We start from the raw sequence: 7,633 nt of genomic DNA, 5'->3' as shown, positions 1-7,633 counted from the left end.
GTACTCAGAGCTTGGGAGAGTAACAGTTGTGGTATTTGTGAAGTGCTTACTATGTGCCAGGAGCTGTACTAAGTGCTGGAGTAGATGCAAGATATTGTAATAATAATAATAATAATAGTGGCATTTGTTAAGTGCTTACTATGTGCAAAGCACTGTTCTAAGTGCTGGGGAAGATATAAGGTGATCAAGTTGTCCCACGTGGGGCTCACAGTCTTCATCCCCATTTGACAGATGAGGTAACTGAGGCCCAGAGAAGTTAAGTGACTTGCCCAAAGTCACACAGCTGACAATTGGCGGAGCAAGAATTCGAACCCATGACCTCTGACTCCCAAGCCAGTCCTCTTTCCACTGAGCCATGCTGCTTTTCTACTCTTGTACTCTTGTACTTGTACTCTCCCAAGTGCTTCATAAAGTGCTCCGCACACATTCAGCGTTCAATAAGTACGATTGAATGAACAAGGTAATTGGGTTGGACACAGTCCCTTTCCCATGTAAGACTCACAGTCTTCATTCCCATTTTCCAGATGAGGTGACTGAGGCCCAGAGAAGTGAAGTGACTTGCCCAAGGTCACAGAGCAGACAAATGGCAGAGCTGGGATTTGAACCCAGGTCCTTCTGACTTTCAGACCCGAGTTCGATCCACTAGGCCATGTTGCTTTTTGAATGACAGATAGTTACCGTACCTCACTCTCCCCATATGTGTAGGCTGCAATGTGAATTTGAAAAGAACGTTAAGAAAATGAGGACAAGGCATAGGTAGGTAGCTTTATGTTCTCTATAGGACTTGTTCAGGATTATCAAAAGCTAAAATTTTACTCGTATTTTAATCAATCAGTGGTATCTACTGAGTACTTACTATGTGCAGAGCACTGTACTATGCACGTGGGAAAGTACAATACAACAGAATTAGCAGAAATGTTCCCTACCCATAATGGAGCTTTAGCCAGCTGAGAAAACTGAAAATATGAATTGCACAAAGGCATCTCAGACTTACTTGTCAAAGAACTGAAGAATCGTCATTTGACTCATGGTTAAACGCCATTTATTATTCTTCTCCGTGCTAAACACGTACGGCTTCATTCAGTATAATCTTTCTTGGAAGACTACATTTTCTCAGTGGTAATTAAGCTCATTAGATTGGATAAAGTATCTCAGATGTGTGTTTAATTGGCAACCTATCACAAATATAGCGGTCCTCCGAGTCTTCAAGTGGCTTTAAGATTTTATCAGGGAGGGATTTGGATTGATAAAGCCAGTGTGTGATGATAATTGCCGAGTGTGTTAAAATCCCATCTCCTCCTCCTTCTCCTTATTCTCCATTACTTATTCTCCCAATCCTCTACATCTCCTGGGAGCAGCATGGCATAGTAGCTAGAGACTGGGCCTCGGAGTCAGAAGGACCTGGGTTCAAATCCCAGCTCCGGCACTTGTCTGCTGTGAGACCCTGGGCAAGTCACTTCACTTCACCGGGCCTCAGTTACCTCATCGGGAAAATGGGGATTGAGATCGTGAACCTCACGTAGGACAGGGACCGTGTCCAACCCGATTTGCTTGGATCCACCCCAGTGCTTAATACAGTGCTTGGCACATAATAATAATAATGGCATTTATTAAACGCTTACTATGTGCAAAGCACTGTTCTAAGCGCTGGGGAGGTTACAGAGTGATCAGGCTGTCCTACGGGGGGGCTCACAGTCTTAATCCCCATTTTACAGATGAGGTAACTGAGGCCCAGAGAAGTTAGGTGACTTGCCCAAAGTCACACAGCTGACAAGTGGCAGAGCCGGGATTTGAACCCCTGACCTCTGACTCCAAAGCCCACGTGCTTAACAAATACCATAGTTATCATGAATTATTATTACCACCTATCGACTTGGATCTGAACTTCTTAAGCACTGAAGTCCGTACCCCAGCCTATTGGCTAGAGCCTGGGCCCAGGAGTCAGAAGGTTATGGGTTCTAGTCCCGGCTCTGCCACTTGTCTGCTGTGTCACCTTGGGCAAGTCACTTCACTCCTTCATGCCTCAGTTCCCTCACTTGTCAAATGGCGGTGAAGACCATGAGCCCCATGTGGGATATGGACTGTGTCCAACCTGATGACCTTGTATCTACCCCAGTGCCTGGCATATAGTAAGCACTCAGCTCCACAAATAACATACACCAACTCCTTACCTCCGACTTTAAAGCAGTCTATCACCTCGGCCCCTCATTCAATCAATCAATCAATCAATCAGTTGTATTTATTGAGCACTTACTGTGTGCAGAGCACTGTACTAAGCGCTTGGAAAGTACAAGAGACTGAGCCCCCACCTTATCTTCTCCTCCTCCTCCCCTCTCCATCGCTCCCACTCCCTCCCTCTGCCCTACCCCCTTCCCCTCCCCACAGCACTTGTGTATATTTCTACATATTTATTACCCTATTTCATTAATGATGTCTCTATAATTCTATTTATCTATTCTGATGGTATTGACACCTGTCTACTTGTTTTGTTTTGTTGTCTGTCTCCCCCTTCTAGACTGTGAGCCTGGTGTTGGGTAGGGATTGTCTCTGGTGCTAAATTGTACTTTCCAAACGCTTAGTACAGTGCTCTGCACACAGTAAGCACTCAATAAATACGATCGAATGACTGAATGAATGAATGAACCTCCTCATTTGACCTACCATGAGGTGAGTTCACTCTAAGGAATCTCTGGCACTTCAGAAGACCAGTTCCACCCGGATCGCAATCAATCAGTCAATCAATCGCTGGTATTTATTGAGTGCTTACTGTTTGCGGAGTGCTGTACTGAGAGCTTGGGAAAGTACAATATAACAATACATCAGCTCCATCCCCTGCCCGCAGTGAGTTTACGGTCTAGAGAAGCATGAAGCAGCATGGCGTAGTGGATAAGAGCACAGGTTTGGGAGTCAGAAGGACCTGAGTTCTAATCCCGGTTCTGCCACTTGCCTGCTGTGTGACCTTGGGCAAGTCGCGTCACTTCTCCGTGCCTCAGTTTCCTCATCTATAAAATAGGGATTGCGCCTGTGAGCCTGTGAGAAGCAGCATGGCTCAGTGGAAAGAGCACGGGCTTTGGAGTCAGAGGTCAGGGGTTCAAATCCCAGCTCCGCCAACTGTCAGCTGGGTGACTTTGGGCAAGTCACTTAACTTCTCTGCGCCTCAGTTACCTCATCTGTAAAATGGGGATTAAGACTGTGAGCCCCCCGTGGGACAACCTGATCAGCTTGTAACCTCCCCAGTGCTTAGAACAGTGCTTTCCACATAGTAAGAGCTTAATAAATGCTATCATTATTAATGGGACAAGGACTGTGTCAACAAAATTTCCTTGTATTCATTCATTCAATCATATTTATTGAGTACTTTCTCTGTGCAGAACACTGTACTAAGCGCTTGGAAAGTACAATTCGGCAATTAGGGTATACACCCCTGCGCTCAGTACTGTGCCTGGAACTGAGTAAGCAGTTAACAAATACCGCAAATATTCGTAGAGGACTGAAGACAGTAAGATTGGCTGGAAACAATCTCTTGATTGGGCAGAGAACATTTCTACCAATTCTCCTGTACTGTACTCTCCCAAGCAGTGTGGCCTAGTGGATAAGCGCACAGGCTTGGGAGTCAAAAGGACCTGAGTTTTCATCCAGGCCCTGCCACTTGCCTGCTCTGTGGCCTTGGACTGGTCACTTCACTTCTCCATGCCTCAGTTTCCACACCTGTAAAATGGGGATTGAGACTGTGAGCCCCATGTGGGACAGGAACTGTGTCCAACCCTATTTGCTTGTATCTACCCCAGAGCTTAGAACAGTGCCTGGCATGCCTGGCATACACTAAGCACTGAACAAATGCCACAGTTGTTGTTAAAATTATTATTATTATTATTAAGCACTTAGTTTAATAATAATAATAATAATAGTATTTGTTAAGTGCTTACTATGTGCAAAGCACTGTTCTAAGCACTGGAGGGATAGAAAGTGATCAGGTTGTCCCACGTGGAGCTCACAATCTTAATCCCCAATCAATCAATTGTACTTATTGAGCGCTTATTGTGTGCAGAGCACTGTACTAAGCGCTGGGGAAGTTCAAGTTGGCAACATATAATCCCCATTTTACAGATGAGGTAACTGAGACACAGAGAAGGGAAGTGACTTGCCCAAAGTCACACAGCCGAAAACTGGCGGAGCCGGGATTTGAACCCATGACCTCTGACTCCAAAGCCCGGGCTTGTTCTGCTGAGCCACACTGCTTCTCTGGAGTTTAGTGCTCTATAGAGTTTAGTTTAGAGTTAAACTATAGTTTAGAGTTAAACTATAGAGTTTAGTGCTCTATATAGAGTGAGTGCTCAATCAATTACATTGATTGGTTGATTATCATGCTGAGTGAATATTTATTTATTTATTTTACCTGTACATATCTATTCTATTTATTTTATTTTGTTAGTATGTTTGGTTTTGTTCTCTGTCTCCCCCTTTTAGACTGTGAGCCCACTGTTGGGTAGGGACTGTCTCTATATGTTGCCAATTTGTACTTCCCAAGTGCTTAGTACAGTGCTCTGCACATAGTAAGCACTCAATAAATATGATTGATGAGTCAAAGCACCAATGCCACCCCAGTTACTCAAGGGGTTCAAATACTAAGCTAAACCATAAAACCAAAAAGAAAACTCTTTCATATCCGTACCCTGCACTGCACAGTGAGCTGTGCTTTTTTTGTGGTTGCTGTTTTGTATTGAATTATTTTACAGTATTTGTTAAGCAGTTACTAGGTGCCAAGCTACTGAGGAGCAGGCTGCCAGGGAGCAGCGTGGCTCAATGGAAAGATCCCAGGCTTGGGAGCCAGAGGTCATGGGTTCAAATCCCAGCTCTGCCACTTTTCAGCTGTGTGACTTTGGGCACGTCACTTGACTTCTCTGTGCCTCAGTTACCTCATCTGTAAAATGGGGGTGAAAACTGTGAGCCCCACGTGGGACAACCTGATCACTTTGTAACCTCCCCAGCACTTAGAACAGTGCTTTGCACATAATAAGCGCTTAATAAATACCATCATTACTCTTGTACATATTTGCTATTCTATTTATTTTGTTAATGATGTGCATTTAGCTTTAATTCTATTTGTTCTGACGACTTGACCTTGTATCCCCCCAGCGTTTAGAACAGTGCTTTGCACACAGTAAGGGCTTAACAAATACCACTATTATTATTATTATTACTGTACTAAGCATTGGGGTAGATTCCAGCTAAACAGGGTGGACACAGTTCAGGTCCAACATGGAGCTCACAGTCTTAAATTCCCATTTTAAAGAGGAGGGAACTGAGGCAAGGGGAAGTGAAGTGACTTGTTCAAGGTCACACGGGAGGCAGGTGGTGGGGCCAGGATTAAACCCAGGTCCTTCTGATTCCCAGGCCCGGGCTCTAGACACTAATTCACACTGCTTCTCACTCTTAGGTAATCCATCTAGAAGACGATAGATATTTCGGTTAACATTTTTTTTTTTTTCTAGAGAAGCAGCTTGGCTTAGTGGAAAGCGCATGGGATTGGGAGTCAGAGGTCATGAGTTCTAATCCCGGCTCTGCCACTTATCAACTGTGTGACTTTGGACAAGCCCCTTTACTTTTTGGTGCCTCAGTTACCTCATCTGTCAAATGGGGATTAAGACTATGAGCCCAACATGGGACAACCTGATTACCCCAGTGCTTAGAACAGTGCTTGGCTCAAAGTAAGCGCTGAACAAATACCATCGTTATTATTATTATTATTATTATTATGGACAAATAATCCAAATGAGAATTTTCAGATATCATCAGCAAAACATTTATCATTAAGAAACATTTAGAAAAGAGTTGAAACATGCTATTTTTCAGGGAAAAAAAATTAGATTTATTAAATAAATGTTCAATACAAATTTTATATAATAATAATAATAATAATAATGACATTTGTTAAGCACTTACTATGTGCCAGGCATGGTACTAAATGCTGGGATAAATACAAGCAAACTGGGTAGAACACAGTCCCCTGTCCCATATGCGGCTCACAGTCTCAATCCCCATTTTACAGATGAGGTCACTGAGGCACAGAGAAGTAATAATAATAATTCAGTCAGTCAGTCAGTCAGTCGTATTTATTGAGCACTTACTGTGTGCAGAGCACTGTACTAAGCGCTTGGGAAGTACAAGTTGTCAAGATATAGAGACGGTCCCTATCCAACAACGGGCTCACAGTCTCTAAGGGGGAGACAGACAACAAAACGAAACATGTGGACAGGTGTCAAGTCGTCAGAACAAATAGAATTAAAGCTAAATGCACATCATTAACAAAATAAATAGAATAGTAAATATGTACAAGAGTAATGATGGTATTTATTAAGTGCTTACCGTTTGCAAAGCACTGTTCTAAGCGCTGGGGAGGTTACAAGGTGATCAGGTTGTCCCATGGGGGGCTCACTCTTCATCGTCATTTTATAGATGAGGGAACTGAGGCACAGTGAAGTTAAGTGACTTGCCCAAAGTCACCCAGCTGACAATTGGCAGAGCCGGGATTTGAACCCATGACCTCTGACTCCATAGCCCAGGCTCTTTTCCACTGAGCCATGCTGCTTCTCTTGGGAAGTGAAGGGACTTCCCAAGGTTACACAGCAGACAAGTGGCAGAGCCGGGATTAGAACCCATAACTGCAAGGTCACTTGGGCAGAGATTGTATCTACCGACTCTATTGTTTCGTACTCTCCCAAACGCCTAGGACAGTGCTCTGCACACAGTAAGGGCATAATAAATACCATTGATTGATTCATTCATTCTTTCAATGGTATTTATTGAGCACTTACTGTGGGCAGAGTGCTGTACTAAGCGCTTGGAAAGTACAATTCAGCAATAAAGAGAGACAATCCCTTCCCACCCCGGGTTTACAGTCTAGAAACAATAAGCTAGAAGAAACTGTGGTTCCAATCTTATTTCTGCTCGTTTCCTCAGGACACCAAACCCACAGCATCGAGAGAAAACACACCTTAAGAGGACGCCTAGAATCCAATCCGGTGTTGAAGTGGCTTTGGACTTATTTGCTGGAATTCTGCTTCAGCATATCTTTATTAGCGTCTACGCTTCTTGTCAGAGGGTGATATAAAAGCTTTCAAGAACTAATATAGGAAAGAGAAGAGCTACTGAGGTGTTGCAAAAAGAAGTGAGTTAATGGCAACTGTGACAAAGAGAGTGTGAGATTATTAGGGCTCTTTATCAGCAAACTGACACGGGGTATAAATTATGCTGTTTATTTTCACACAATACGAGCTTCGGCGGGGGTGTGAGTCTAATACTAGGGAGTCTCTGCTTGTATCTTAATTCCGTTATTCTTGTTTCAGGATTAGGATAGCAGAATAACAGCTGAATAGTTTGTGGGTGATATGAAAGAGGAAGTGAATTTGCGTGGGTTGGAAATTTGCTTCGCTGGCTTCATCCTTGCCAAATACCGGGTGGTAAATTCATTCATTCATTCAATCGCATTTATTGAGTGCTTACTGTGTGCAGAGCACTGTACTAAGCGCTTGGGGAGTACAAGTTGGCAGCATATAGAGATGGTCCCTACCCAACAACGGGCTCACAGTCTAAATGAAATGCATGTGTCGAAGAGAATGTGGCATCCATGGTG

Source organism: Tachyglossus aculeatus, chromosome 3 (genome assembly GCF_015852505.1).
Source record: "Tachyglossus aculeatus isolate mTacAcu1 chromosome 3, mTacAcu1.pri, whole genome shotgun sequence".
NCBI classification, from domain to species: domain Eukaryota; kingdom Metazoa; phylum Chordata; class Mammalia; order Monotremata; family Tachyglossidae; genus Tachyglossus; species Tachyglossus aculeatus.
This window is presented reverse-complemented; position numbering follows the sequence as displayed.